Source organism: Harpia harpyja, chromosome 4 (genome assembly GCF_026419915.1).
Source record: "Harpia harpyja isolate bHarHar1 chromosome 4, bHarHar1 primary haplotype, whole genome shotgun sequence".
Classification (NCBI taxonomy): domain Eukaryota; kingdom Metazoa; phylum Chordata; class Aves; order Accipitriformes; family Accipitridae; genus Harpia; species Harpia harpyja.
Window position 1 is genome coordinate 66,756,012 of NC_068943.1, and position 16,570 is coordinate 66,772,581.

Sequence of the window (16,570 nt, forward strand, 5' to 3'; positions counted from 1 at the left end):
TTGAATTAATGGTTTGTTTTTCCATCTCCTTAGAAATGGGCACAATCTCTCACTTTTTTTACATTATTTCACATTTAACAACAGCTGAAGGCAATTCATTTTCTACTGCTGCTACTCCAGTTAACGTGGGGTGGTAGAGTGGGGAAGGAAGCAGAAGGGAAGAGAAAATAACTCTCAAACCCAGGAGTTTAGCACAGGGCTGAGCTGTGAGTTGTTTGGTGTTTTGGTTTGATGTGTCCCATTTCTCAGCTGCCACTCCAGTTCTGCACATTGCCCAGAACAAGGAGCTTCACAAATTCATGCCAAGGACAGAAAGCAAGCTGAACAGTGGGCTGATCTTGCCCAGCCTACAGCAAGAGAAGTTACAAGTGGAAATAGACACTAAAAGACACAGCAATTAATATATGCCATAACTTAATCTAGAAATTTTTGTATTCAACTGCAGCAGTGATATCAGACCAGTTGTCAGAATCCTCTTGCAATGCCACTAAAAGCCCACAACCTTTTAAAGATGTAATATCTCTTGGTTCTGTTTCTATAAACTTAGTACAAACCTTAGCAGAGCTCTAAAGCGTTATCAGTTTTTACTGACTAGTGATGCTAAACATAAATTTAGGGGTTGATGCAAGTAATTCCAGTCACTCAGTAAAATTCACCCTCATTTGTTGGACAACAGGAACTTCTTGGGCCAGTGTAATTGAGAATGGGCATTTGTTAAGATAAAGCAGTTGCTACCTCCTGCCTCCTTCCCCTGCCCTAGGGTTCTGGATTCACCCAGCTGAAAGCTTTATTTTTTTCCCTTCTCTTCTGTCCCCTTCCCTGCTATGGTTCCTTCTCCTTCCTTGCTTTCTGCTTCAATCCCTCAGCGTGTCAAAATTTCCTTCCAAGTATATGATTTTTTGGTCCAATATCTTTGCTTTAGCACAGTCATGAGCATGTGAAATTTAGCCAATATCAGAACCATTCTGACAGATGCTAACAGGTTGTAGTTTAATGATAAACTATCACAACATGAGAAAACCTCCCACAAAGGGTGCGTGCCATGTAGCTGCACATAATACTGCTCTAGCTTCATCTAGAAGAACTGAATTGTTTCCTCTCACCACTGAGTTTTCAATGAGAACCTATACTTGGCACAGCTTGATGATGCTGGATGCAGTTAAATCTGGCATGAGACCACTGACATTAGCAGAATTAAAAGAGAGATTCATTTTGCCTTTTCTGCATTTAAGAGTCTGGTAAATTTCTGGATAACAGATAGGGACCTCAGCAAGAAACCAGAGTTATTTTACAGTACCTGTAAAAAAAAAAAAAAAAAAAGAGGGGGAAAAAAAAGCACCCAAGGCTAAGTAAGCAAACTTCAATGTTAAGGATCATTCTCCATCAAGGTAATTTGGTTGGCTCCATTCCCCTTAATGGAGCCATGCCAATTTATACCAATAAAATATTTCTTTCTGGCTAGTGATAGCAAGAATGTACTATGCAAGAGCCTGAATTATGGGCAAGGACTGCACTGTGCACAAATGCAGAAGAAAAAAATGGCCTTTTTGAAGGATCTTTATACTCTAAACATTAGACAAAAGACAAAAGAATGATGCTGACAGGCAAGCAGAGAAAAAAAGTTCAGGAAACAACAGCATAATAAATTTAAAAAATGTGAATCTATCAATTTTGACATGTCACAAAGGTTTACTGTTTGTTTTAAAGTGGTGGTAATGTTCCATTCTTTTTGAAATATCAGGAGTGAAATCCAGCCCCATTGATATTGTGGGAGGATTGCTGCTGATTTCTGTGGGAGCATGGTGGCAAGAAACCTCCCTATTCTGTATGAAACCTGAGCTACACTATCTCTGGATAAAGCATAGCTATCATTAAATAATAATGTAAAAAAGTTAATTGCATATTTTTAGTGATTCCTTTTTCACTTCTTATTTAAAAGAAGACTAATTTAAATAATAGCCTTATAAAAATGTATGTTTTCTTTTCTCTCCCTCTGGCTTTCCTATCCCCCTTCTTTGTTCAGAATAAGATGTTCATTATTTGTCCAGTAAATGAGTAATCTGCTAATTAACTGCACTTGTTACGTGATGAATATTCAATTACCATAATGGGAAGAGGAAGAAGATGTATCATACGTAAGTAAATTAATTTGTTGTTGGGCAATGAATTTGCATCCACCTGGTTGCAATTGCTCACTCAAAAAAGCTCTCCAGGTTTGCTATATTTGAGAATTAAAGTGCATAGCCCATTTGCAGCCATACACAAAAGGTGAATATCTTTGTCTCTCTTAACAGTATTATTCAAACAAATTGAATTTGGAGTTAACTTGTGTTCTTTCTAGTGGTAAGAAAAAGAAATTACCAAGAAATTACATTTATTTCCTGTCTTTGAAAAATGGTAGCCCTCTCATATCATGTTAACAATGAAGTGAGACTATCCCCGATGGAAAACCAGGCCAAACTCTTCCTGCACAAAACACTACAAAATACATTAACATCCAGGTCCCATTGTTCTACTCTTCTTGGTAGTGCCTAAAACAATACCAAAAGTATCCAGTATGAAATGCTACAAAGTCAGCGTAATGGTCCACACTCAAATAGTTAAAGTTTATCCAATTAACACACTGAAGGACAAAAGGTAATGAAGTCCAGTTCACACAACAGAGCAGTCTCATTTCTGTCCAAGGATGAGACTGTCTGTCTGATGCTCCTGTCCATCCTGTTCCCTCAAATTTAGTACGGAGTTATTATTAGTGCAGCATGTCAAAGTCCTCCATTTAAGCTAGCTGTGACCTGAAACCTTCCTACCACAGCCTCCACGTTACTGTTATACCATATATTCATAGAACAGCTGCTTTCCAAGGATGACTGCTTTTTCTCTGTTTACTGCCAATTAAGGATCATTGTGGTACTTAGTATGGCATGCAACAGTAAGACTGGAAATGATCCAAATGTAATACATAACACTTCTCTAACTTAAAGAGAAAGAAAGAAGAAAAAAAAACAAAACACAACCAACCAAAACTATAGCAAAAAAATATGCAGCGTTAGGGTAAAGAATAGAATTACTGATACTATATATCATCAAGCTCTGTGGCCAAGTGCTGAGGAGGAAATAGCTCATCTGTTCTTCGGGAGGGGGAGGAGAAGTCTAAACAAAACCAAACCTGCTGACATAGATTAATTTGCATGAAAATCCTATGCATAAATCCTAGAGAATCTCTCCACAGGCTTAGATTTGTGAGTGGTAACCAGCAAGTGTTAGAGGAGGAAGGGGAGTGAGGAAAAAGATTGAGTTTTATGATGAAAGTTTATTTCTTGACAGTTAGGGTTCAGTGCAATGGTTTTCAACACTTATGACTTGGAGGAGGCTGGGTTTGCTGTGACATGAAATAGTGATGGAGGCTTATGCTACAAGATATGATGCAGAGGATGTCTGCAGACGCTAGAGAAGATGCCTGGATGCCTATGAACACCCCTTACATGCCCAATACCTTCTTTACCAGAGTCAGTGTGGGGTGGCACAGGGATTAGTAGGAGCACCTCTGAACAGATCAGAAAGCAGTTGTGGTAAGGTAGGAGACTTTGAAAGACAAATGAACTTGTGAGGCACTGACCTCATCCGGGAGTGGAATTGGATGGAGGAGTTGTTTTGTCCCCTGTATTTATATCTGAATCTTGATGTTTTATTTTGTGAGGTTCGTGGATGTGGTTTCTTTCCATCTCTACTCACTGAAGGAATGGAATTTGATTTGTCACTGCAGTTGCTTTCCTAGTCTCAAAGTCTGAGGAGCATTTACCCCTGTGCTGCGAGCAATGGTTGAAGGCACCACCTGTAGACACTCAGGCTGTGGTGGACAACAAACTACTTCCCCTAACCCTCTCTCCTGTAAAAGGAGGAGGACGAGTGTGCTCAATGTGTGGCAGGCAATGAGTAGCAGTAGTGTCAATGTATGTCTTATCTCATCATTTCTTCTTTCCAGAAAGACTCTTCCTGCTTTGTCACAGATCCACTGCCATGCTCCTGCTCAATATTATTTGAAGAATAAAAAAAGACGCAGCCTGTAACCACCACAAGGTCAGCAGAGAAATTTCTTTAGTCTGCCCATTCTCACTTTCTACTGGTACATAAAGAAGGAAGGCTGGTGAGGAAAAGCCAAGGTTTGTCTGAAACTCACACCGGTGAGCACAGGGACAACTGTTGGTGAGGTGGCAAAGGAAAAGGGAGCAAAGAGAGAGCTCTGTGGCCCGTGTCCTAAAGCCTTACAAGTTACATACATACATGCAACTACTGCCGGCAGACTTACATAGGCAGATGGAAATCTGGAAATACTGTAAGTCTCCTTCTGGAGGGAGGATATCACAAATGGCAGGGATTCTCCACCTCACTGGTGGCTGGCAACTGTTAAGGACATAGAAAGACGTGTCGTGGTCGTGTTGGCCAGAAGTTTTTGATTAGATATTTGGGGGTTTTTTTCTGAAAATAAGACTCAAAATAAGACAAAGGATCAGAGGAGCTTGTTGATCCTGATGCATTTCTGACCTAAAGAAAAGTTGAAGGAACTTTCAGTTGCTGATTAACTTTTTTGACTTTACTTTTCCAATGGAATATGTTAGGAAAAGATTTTGAGCTATTTCTTATACTCTGTTTATGTTTTTACAAGTTTTCATTTGTATTTTATTTAATTTCTGTTTTTCATTAAATAAAAAGATAAGAATCTAATGAACAAATTATTTCTAATTTAAACATTAGAAATTTCTTTTAGTATGCTGACAATTTTCCAAAAAAAGTCTTCTCAGGGAGGAGGAAAGGGGTTGGAGAAGGCTTTTACCTTCCTTTTTGTCTTTAAGAAAGCTTTTTTTATGCAGAAAAATGTCTGCCAGCTATAATGGCAATATATTCCCTTTCCTGTCATTGACTGGGAAACATAAAAATCCCCTAGACAGTTCTGACTCTGTCTCCTGATAGGGGTTAAGTTCTTTGTCAAGAAGTCAATGCATTTACGTGCTATTAAAGCAGTATGTTGCCCAGCCTCGCTCACCTTATTTAGCTGTTGAGTGTAGGTTATGTATGTTAGGATGAGGGTGATAAAGCAGTTGTAGACTGTAACATAAGGTGATTTTCTTTACTGCACAATTACAGTTTATGTTACCATAAAGCTCTTGCCAGGGATGAAAAGTTGGGGAGGATTAAACAAAATGCTATAAAACATATCAAAGTGGATTGCATAAACAATTACCATGCTCTGGGAAATGGCTGATTAATTGACTGAAGTGAGACATCTGCAGGATGTAGGCACTATGGATATATCAAGGGATCTCAACAACTGCCTCGTTTGTTTTAATAAAAGTGGCTTAATTTGTTCCAACAGTACAACACCTCCTGTTATACCTGGTTTTGTCATCCTCATTATTAAGAGAAAGGGCACTACACCTCTAAGTACAAGAGTCTTCTCACAGCCAGATCTACTCACACATTCCCCAGTGCAAAGGCAAGAGAATGGGATTTTCTCAGATCTCATAAATTAAGAGTGAAGCCCGATTTAAGGAATAAAATGAATGTGTGGGGAAGCTTGGAAAAACCTTACCTGCTTCTTTGACCTCTGGCTTTTCTTTGACCAATATTAGGAAAAGAAAGCTGTTATTGTCCTTTCATCTGTCTTCCAAGCTTATCCAACCCTTGTGACAGTAGTGCTTTGTAATCTTCAGTGAACATTTTCAGCTAGACACTGTTATCCCATTTCCCTGATAAGAAACTTAGACACAGACAAAATGAGGCCCATAATGCAAAGGTAAGACAGTGATTTCCTGTGTAAGTGCCTAGCTCTTACTGATAACCATACACAGTTTAGATACTTAAAAAATCTAGACCTAGATTGTTTGTCCATGTCACACAAGAAGCCTGGGGTAAGGCAGACAACTAAATCAAGTTTTTCAACTCACTGTGTGTCTGACACCACAAGAAATCAAGACTACCCGGTTCTCCTGGTTGGAGTCCAGCCATTACAGTGATATCCCATAAGAATGTTTGCCAGGGCCACTGAACTTGCACCTACCACTGCAAAGCTCAGCTCACACTTGGTAGAATACTGGGTGAATATTTCAGTAAACCAGGCTTATTCTTCAAAAGCTAAGAATAAACTAGAATATATAAAGCACATTATAAGCTCTTTCTCCTGTGTAGTCTGAATCAGAATTACACCTTCAGAATCATTGGTGTAATCAAAAAGTTACGCTTTTCCCTCAGAATTCTCTTTATTTTGCCATCTTGATCCCCTTTGCAAGATAAACTCTTCTCACTGATGGTTCCTGAGTGAACCTTTCTAGAGGACTTTGGGTTGGAAAGTAAATGTCTGCATGTCACACTTCAGGCAGTCAGCTGTGGGCTACTGAAAGAGGCACAATCACCAGAGGGGGCTTGTCTAACTTTTGGCTTTCAATAAATGTGCCATTTAAAGCTCTGTGCAAATACAGATGTAGACAAATAAATATAAAAATAAAAGTGCAAGAGTGAACATGTTGATGACAATGCGTACCTCTACAGCAGCTATGTGCCACAATCTTCTGCTTTTGTTCTGTGCTAAATGGTCTCCCATTCCAATAGATAAATACATTTTTCTCCTAACCTTTTTCATGCTTTATTTGTTGTTCCTAATGTTAATTGTTCATGGAACTTCTATTATAAAAAATTAAAAGTTAGGATTACCTCAAAATTAGCTTAGCACAATCAAATGTTTCTCTCCACCCTTTCACAATTTCTTTTCTTTATCCGTTATTGTTGTGTGGTTCAGTCCATCTGATCCCCAACGTGGCAGACTTCCCAACACCCTTGCCTGAACCATATAGTGTGCTTTATGTAACTCCTTTCCCTCATAACAGTATGTTTAATATTCATGGCTTGTTCAAATTCTTAAGTCTGATGCTTACAAAGCACTTTTTAACCCAATCGAGTGATCAGCTTTGTTCCAGACATTGTAGTTCTTGCCCACATGGTTAAATAACACCTATCTTGACAGTGAGAAGTGGTCAGCATCAATTACTTGACATTTGTCTAGTGAGTTGTTCAACTTTATCTCTTGCTTACACTGATGTTCAACTTTATCTCTTGCTTACACTGATGTTCAACTTTATCTCTTGCTTGCACTGATCTGCAGAAGAATCCTGCAGTCAAGCCTAAAAATTCAAAAAGGAAAATCAGAGATATTATTATCAGGAAATTACATGTCTGCTTCCAAATAGTAAATAAGATTCAAACATTTTATAACATCAGTAATAACTACCTAATGTTCTACCTTACATCTGCTTAAAATGTAATAGATATTTTAGATAAACCAATGGCTTCCATTAGGGTTTCTTTTCTGTTGTAATGCATAAATACTTACACGCACTGTGTTAACAAACTGAAATTATATCTTATTTCTTATTCTCATGACTGTTGCTAATGCAGTATGCATGTGTATCACAGTAAGATGCATTCATGAGCTCACCACACCTCTGATGGCTAAAGTCTCCAGAGTCCAAGTGCCAGAAAGAGTCTCTTCATGCCATAAGCATTTGGCATAGTTTTCAAACATTGTGATTTCATGTTTTCAGCTGACCTCCAGTTGCTCTGATCCCCTTCCCCAAAGCTTCAACTACATTGCTGTTGCACCTTTCATAGATACATGACAACTGAAACAAAAAATATGAGGGATTGCACTGAGGTCATTCTTCCCCCAAAGACAAAACACCGTGCCCACATCTCTGCAGAGAAGCTGAACATGTGTATGACACTCCCACTAATGCCTCAACACTCCATGGGAGTTGACCTAGTACCTTCACAAGATCAGGTCTCTTTCCTGATCCTTACTCCTTAAAAATGAGTTGTCCTCTAGTTTTTCCATGGGCTCAGACATTCTTATTCCTCAGTTCTGTCCTTATTGGTATGGGTCTGTCGCAGATGGAAGCTTTCCTGTCTTTCTGATGTGCTCTGACCAGAAAATTATTCAGCAGAGTTCTTTATACTAGATCTTGACACTATCTTGTAGGCAAATGCTTGATTCTTTCTTCTTAAATCCCAACTATCATAAGGCATGCATATATATATGTGTATGTATATGTGTGTATATATGTATTTGTGTATACAACCTATGGATCTCTGATCATTTGACAATGATTAAGTACATAAATTATGTAAAATCCAATTAAGATAAACCACCAGTATCTTGAACGTGAAAAAGCTTGGTCCTAATCACAGTCCCAGGCTGAGTGTTATCAGGAGAGATACTGACTCTCTTCCACATTTTCATTTATTGATTTGTGTATAAACATGAGAGATAGAAAGAAAATTGCACACTGATTTCCTACTATGTCACCATCACTAGGAGGGCTAGCAGGCTTGCTATGAGAGTTTAAAGCACAGTAAATGTTTCTGTTACTACCCTATTAAGAAAGGACAATGAAGATAGGAGTGTTGGGAGTATTTTCCTGGCTAGCAAAAAAATCTATAATCACTAGGTTTCTGTGGGATTGTTTAACAAATCATTTTGAATAATAATGAAAAAAAACCAAACCCCAAACAGTAGCAAAACAACCATGGAAAAGGTTGAGTAATGTGAAATGATTTGTACAGAATGATGGGAAGAGAGTAATTTGCTTACTCTTTCCAAGACCCTACTGATTGCCAAGTTTTCACTTAGCTCTGTCCTTACAGTAATGGAAGAGTATTCAGATTCTCCTTTGTTAATACTTTGTAAATTACTTAGGTTCAGCACAATGCCAGTTTCCCTGGTACTTCCCTTCTATCTGCTGCTATTTTTAAAACCATTTTAAAAATGCATATACAAATGTATTCTCATAACATAACTTGGTGCTAGAATGGTGTGAATGAAAATATTTCTAAATATTTTATAAATTCAAGGAACTGTAAGGAAAATTTATAACTTTAGGTTGTAATTAGTGAATGTGACATAGTCTAAATGATAATCAAGAAATAAAACTACTGACCTAGAAAACCAGCTCCTAATGATAGATATTGGAGTATTACAGATTCTCCAGAGAGAGAGTAGAAAAAAACCCCACACCATAAACAAGAATTTATTTTACATTTTAGAAATAAGATCTTGTTGTTGTGATACGCAAATTTCAGCTAGTGCTAAACAAGTATTCATGGTTGCTTAAGATATCCACGACTCTTTTCTACCACGATTAAACTCCCTCAGCCACTGCAGAGGATGCAGAACTTATACTGCAGATATAACTATGCTAATATATCCATGCTGGTTTAGCTGTGACAGCAGGATCCTTTTCTAGAGAGGTAGAGTATGTTGACAGAAGGAGTTTTTCTGCCTGCATAGTTGTATAACTTCCCCAAGCACCCAGAGGTCAGCCCATAAAACTCTCTTTTGTCAGCATAGCTGTGTCCACATGGGGTTTTTGGCTGGTGTAGCTATTTTGGCAAAGAATATGTGATTTTTCACACTCCTCACTGACATAGCTGTGCGGATAAAACATTATGGAGCAGAAGAAACATGGACACACAATATGTCTCTCCCTCCCCAGCCTGCCTTTGCTTTTCACCTCACCACAAATTAATAAATTGAGGCATGGTTTGCTGAAGAAGGGAATAGGCACAAGGAGTTTAAATTAGCACATCACTGTTAATCCCAGCTACTACTAGAAGATCATGGGACAAAGGAAATGGAAGAATGGGTGGTGCAAGTAAAATTTCAAGATAGTTCCATAATTTTTTAGTTCCATATTTTTTTCTTAGCCACTAAGAAAAAGTAACATACAGGCTTGCCACTAGAAATTTTTGAGGATATGCTCACCATGTCAAATATGCATGGGTAGGATAAAGAATCATCAAGGTACTAATGGTGACCAAAGTATGTGGGAGAGCACAGTGTTAAAGAAATGGGAGCCCCACTACTGGGTTCACTGAGCCTGGGCTCAGTTTGGGCTTCTCTGCCAGCATTCAGGAAACTCTAACCAACGGAGAAAAATGTGTAGACTTTACCTCCAGGGTATCCTGCCAGCTCCTAGCATCCTGTCGCCAGGTTGACACTCAATGGAGGGATTTTCAAAGCACTGCTTCTTAGGACCATGCCATTGAAACTTGATGCTCTCATGTAGAGCCAAGTAGATGTTACTACTTGTAACAGCAGGAGGGAAAAGAGCAGTATCTTGTCTTCAGCTCCCATTTACCCATGAGAAGCAATAAAAAATGTACTATTCCACCTTTTCTGATCCACACACCAGGTAAGTGTTCATGTGTCACCAAAGTACTATCCCAAGTGTTCAGCTGTTAAAAGATCTAGGTATTATATTTGTCTTTTTTAGGCTTGTCCGCTCCCTTGTATCTCCTGCTGAGAGCCTCTTTTTCCAGTGTATGTGGGCTGAGTCACAGTGAGCAGATGAAATGATTCTACAGAGTGACAGAAAGTCATAGATACTAGTCTCTAGGACCAGCTATGCCTCTCTAGGGACACTTCTATTTTATCCAGCATGTTACTAAATAGCAAGCAGTACATAGAAATAAAATAGCTGTGCTACTTGTATGTTGCTAGAGACACTCTTCTCCTCCTCCCATTTTTTATTTCCTCTCTCATCCAGTATCACCATACTTGAACTTCTCTCAAGTGGGTCACTGAATCTGCTAAAGAAGTTACAATATCAATAAAAGGGGGCTGTACTCCAGATGAGGTTTTTCCTGATTCCTTAGCAAGACAATCCTTCATTTTGGTTCTACAAAAAAACCCTAAGAACTGGAATGTTCTGATATGAATCAGCTAGAGTGATCTACAGGAATAAGAGTGTCCTGAAGAAGTTGAACAATAAGTATTTACATGAAATACATTTCTGTATAAACCAGGCAGCTAGGAAATCACTCAAATCAATGCCAACAGTTGTTCTGCGTAAATCTTTCTGTTTGGACTAGCTGACCAGCCTGGGGCAGAAGGAAGCAGGAACATCCATTATTGTATTTATTCATTAGAGTTAATTGACCTCCCAATAAAAACAAGTTCTAAATGTGTGTGTCATGAACAAAGTAGGTTAAAGAATAACAACTGGAAGGAAAAATAGAACAACATGAAACAGATTTTGCAGTGTTTCATTTTGCATATTATTTGCATGTCTTACAAAAATTTACTATAACAAACCTGAAAAGAGGAGCCTACAATTCAAATATAATCTTTTACTGTGATGGGACAACTTTTAAGAGCAGAGTGGAGGAGAAGAATGAAAATACTGGTGTAAAAAGAGATAATTTTTTCAAGTTATGACTATTTGCATTTCTCTAACCATATTGTGATAACTGAAGTCAAATTCCAGTGGATTATTGAGGTTATACAAGTCTGCTGCAGTTACTGCAACTCTAACACTTGATAACCATTGGATTGCACTTCAGCAATCCTGAAAAAAAAAAGAATCATTTGAGCTGTTTTCCATTTTACTTCAACTGATCTGGTCAGACCAACCTGATTAAACAAGCAGCAGCACTATTTGTCTTATGGACCATGGAAAGCAGGATTTCAGTAGCATGGACTGGGGCTTATGGTATTGATCTCACCATCATGATTGACAGTGATTGCTTTCAAAGCTGGTAGCTGGATGCGAGAGAAAAATAAAGGACAAATTCTTTGCTCAACTAGAAAATGTCAGTTAACAGTCCTGGTGATAAAACTGTTACCTACCTGGATCGTTTTACAATGAGACAGTGTAAAATGAGTGAGTAGTGGAGGACCATTTGTTTGCTACCTAAAACTACAGTCAGTCCCCTGCAGGCAGTATTACAACATATTTATTTAAGAATGGCAACCTGATACCTTTCTTAAGCATGAAAAAAAAAGTGACTAACCAGAGTGACTTAGAATATCATTCAAATTGTAGTGAAATTTGGTCAGTGAAGAATCCAGAAGATGTGACATCATCACCTAGTACACTAGCACATGTTTGTGTTTGAAAGTGCTCCTTTTCATTTAACTGCAACAGCAGTTGATTTATTTTGTACTCTGGCACACAACCAATAAAATACTTGATCTCTTGCTCACTCATTTTTAAAAAACATCTTCAGAAGTTTTGATCATTTCCTTCCACTATCTGGAGAATATTTCAGCTGAGGTCAGGAAAAGGTTCATGCCAACTATCAGGTTTTTTGTTTGTTCTTAATAATTGATGTCAGGCATGGGAAAAGTCTCAGAGTGATAGCACTTGGCAAGAAGTATCTATATTTCTGCACACAAGGAAGCAACATGGGCATTAGCTCTGGCAGCCTGCCTTGTTGTGCCTGGGGAGGACTATCATAGTGCTTGGGGAGATTATTCAGTGCCTCAGTCCTTTCCTTCTTTGGTGTCTTTGCTGATAGTAAGAGCACCAATCAGTGCTGATTATATTGCCAATTTCACTTCACGGTAACATCACTGGCAAGTTTTATGATAAAAACAACAGCCTCCTAGCACAAGCATAAGGTGCATTTCACATGAACTGCCAAACCAGTGGTAATGATCTTCAGGTAACTGTTACTGGCATAGGCTGTACCTAACCACTGATTTCATCCTGAAATGTCGTACACCAGCCCACTGCCTGTTCACACAACTGTCCAAGCCTTCCTTCACTCCTGGCATTATCAATTTATACTTCCTTTTCAGTTTCTAAGCCTAGTCCTTAATTTAGCATGCAAGATTCTTTTTTATTTAAGGACTATCCTAACCATGTGCAATATTTTATCATTTATGTTCCAGGTAGCATTTCCAAATTCTTCAAACAAAATGATTAGAACTAAGAAATAGGTCACAACCTTGGCAACCATCTGATGTGAGACAATGTAATCTGCTAACACACTGGTTGTCATGGAAACTGACAATATTGGATTTTTCCTTCAATGCAACCTGTGTTTTATACATAAATTATTAGCATATAAAATCTAAGGCACCGACACTTCAAAGCAGACCACCCATGTGTTTTATATGTGTTCATGAGTAACTTAAACTCATTCCTATTGTCATTCAGGAGAGGGTTCAGCTGTTGATGAATCTGACAGAGGAAGGATTTTTTAGATTGGACAGTACAGACCTGTGCTTTTGAGCTGAAGAGATTTCAGAGTCTATCCCTTTTAGCTAATGACCCACCCAAGTGTGCTGTATTGCAGTGCTCATTTGTTTTGCTTTTACAGTCTGTACTGCCAATCATCTCAAAGCTAAAAGTTTGTTTGATGCAAAACCAACTTTGTGAGATATGTTGAAAATTTATATATTGTTTGTTTTTCTTTCATCCCAGCTGGGATGAGAATAAGATCTGGATTCTTTAAGAGAAAGCAAACGATTCTTTCAATCCTGCCCAGCCCCTTATTCCTCCCCCAACTCCTTCCCCAAACAGCCAGGAGTTAAGCTGCCTCTTTTAAGCTCAGGGACTAGTGCTTGGGTCTCGCTTCCATCTTGCTGAATTCCCAAATTACTAAACCATTGTCTCTCTTTCCATATTGGCTTCCTTCACCTGTTCTGTATTTGTCTGCAGTACATATTGGTTGCAAAGAAATGGCATTTGTGAATGGCAAAAAATTCACTTATTTTTTTTTTTATTTTCCCCAGCCTGAAGCTGTGTGTGTAGTAACTTTCAATGTGGGAAATATCCAGAGGCGTGACATGAGACCATTAACCCATTACCGAAGAACAACTGTCATACAGCATGTAATCTGAGCTGACATCCATGCCTCTTTCTTCTGTAAAGAACATCTTGCCCTTCTCTGAAACATTAGAAAAGTTTGAAAGTTGAGAACAAAGGACTGGAAAATGTACTGACTTTCATCTGTAGACCTTTAAAAAGAGACCATCACTTTTTGCTTCCTGCAAACCCTTGGCATGGTAAAGAAAACCTCATGACCTGGAAGATTTTTCTCATAGTGCTCACAACCCAGTTTGGCTTCCCAGTAAGAACCATCCTTCCCATTTCTCATGGGATTCAAATTTGATCTGTAATGGAAACGTACTTCAAAGTGTATGTCAGGAGACAGAGGAGGGGTCACTCCGAGTCCCAAAATGCAACATAAATGTCCTTCTTGTGAGCACAAGGGAACTTTCATCCTACATTTGTAGTGGATTCACAAGTAATGCAAGTTATTTTTCTTAGTGGAAATGGAAAGCCTGCAATCCTTGGTTATCTGGGTCACATTTCCATGTTTTCTATTAACAAATCATGCAAAGTCAGTACAGAGACCAAAGAATGTTTATTTTCCTCAAATGTCTCCCCTCTCATTCTGAAATATTTATGAAATCTGTAAAATCAGCTGCACAAATTCTGTTCTTAAATTATATGCCCTTTGGACATGGCTAATTTACAGAAATTTCATTTACTCTCATAGTTATATATAATTCCTTACCTTGAAAATGTTACATGCTGTGTCTCTTCATGTCACCCATTTCTGACAAATGATCTCAACCACTTGCCCTGGGCAGGTCCCATTGTCCTAGTCCTACTATTGCTCATGTCAGGGGAAATAGTCTGTATTTGCAAGTTTCATCAAAACTTTCTCTTCCTCTACATACTTTGGTATAAAAAAAATCTCCATTAGCCAGAATAAATGCTTCTTGCTACAAGAATTATTATTTTTTTAAAAGAGAACATAGTAGAAGACATATACTTTTGCTATTCACCATAATGATTAAATTAGGTAAATGGATCTGGGTTTTAGCTACGACATTTTTCTGGTAACTTTTGCTGGTGTCTCTACCTAATCTTAAATATTAAGGCTCATATAAATAAGATTCCTCTACGGAAAGTAGAACATCCACTGAGTGTATTGGATCAATTTTGACTGCACGTCAGGCCAGATAAATTTTGTTGTTGGTTTTGTTTGTTTCTTTGTTTGGTTCCCCCACCCACCCCCATCCCCCCCAGACAATAAGCTAATGAATAGCTGCTTAAAAGCTCCAGTTGTGGAGACTAAAGACTGTTCACTTATTTTAGTCAATGAGAAGACAAGAAGCTTGTTTTCCCTTTTTCTATTTTATCTCTGAAGTGTTTTGGTCTGTGCAGATAATAGATGACCATGCTGCCTTTATTTCTGAAACTTCTAGTACATCCCTCCAACTCAGTAACATGGAGAAGCAGCAATTCTGGATACTGTGTTAATGAAGTGGAACAGGTTTTCCTATAATCTTTTGATAGGTCACTTTGGCCTTTTCTGATATTGATTTTTCCAATGTAATTAACAAAGGTGAAAAGAGTTTTACTGCAGAATCAACATGATGTCCAGATTCTATTTGTGATCCAGAAAGATGGGATTGTCTTCTCCATCATTAGATTTAGAAATGGCCAAGGAGAACCAGATTATAAAGTCAGGCTTCAAACCATAGTTCTGTAAGTGTTTTAGGAAGAGAAACACTATTTACAAGAATGCATTTAAGTAAAAAGTAGTCTCTTAACTAGAGAAAAGTCAGAAGTGATTTGGCTTAGACAGACTGCTTACACTTTTAGCCCTGCAAGAGCCTGTTCAAACAGTCTGACCACATCTGTAAAGCTTTCTGTGAACATCCACCTCACTCATGAAAGTTACCTACCACTTTATTTGAATAACAGAACATGCAATAACCGATGTTGCTCAGATCTCTCTTTTACTTGAAGAACGTAGAATTCCTTCTGGTAAAACCAAATCCTGAGTGAGTTTATGGTTTTGATAGCAGAGATTTGCATCCTGAAAGAAGGTTTGGAGTTCCTTCTGGACTTCAAACCCAGAGAAAAGGGCAACAAACATCAAATATATATTCTGTCAAATGATGTTGATTCTAGTTAATGCAGTCTACCCACTTAAAATACCTGTGTTTGGCCCACGTGAGCCACTTAATAAAATTACTCAATTTGATAACTCAGTCTGCTGAGCAGATTTATTTCTGATTATCAGCACGAAACACTTTTAAGTTCATTTGTAGCTGTGCATAAGTAACCCACAGCATGCATGCACAAAACCTAAGGTGCTCAGCAGTACTTGCACGCTTCCCATGGTGAATTTGTTACTTTTGAGAGTCTCCTGGAAGTATGAGTTGGAAGGAGCTGTCGTTCACATGGGGGTGGCTCCGTGCACTGTTGATCACATGCGGAGATCTGCAGTGGGCTACTAGTTGCTCTGGTCATCTCTACAGCAACTTGTTGATTTCAGACGGGGTACATAGGGAGCTCTCACTAAGACAGCAAACTGGAACCTAGCTGCTGTTCAGGATACACTGTCCTGGATTGTTAGCATGGATCTTAGCCTGCTGTGTGCTTGGCAACTGCAGTGACCATCACTCCTACCCAGTCCTGCGGTGTCAGCTGTCCTTGCAGCTACCCAGCCCACAGCCCACACTCGAGAGCCAGGCAAACATCAGTGGGTGTCTGCAGCTATCAGTTACATGTTTTGATCTCTCCTCTGGGCTCTGGACAACATTCCCTTCAGGCCCTCTGGGTTTCTTAGGAGCCAGTCTGTAGTTTTCAAGCTCTGACCTTTTTGCTGAGTCATCCTGTAGACTACCTCATGGGGCAGATTTTTTAACTGATAAAGAGGTTCTAAGGGCTTTATCATTTCCAGATCTCAATCTTGGCAAAGCAACCATAGGCAT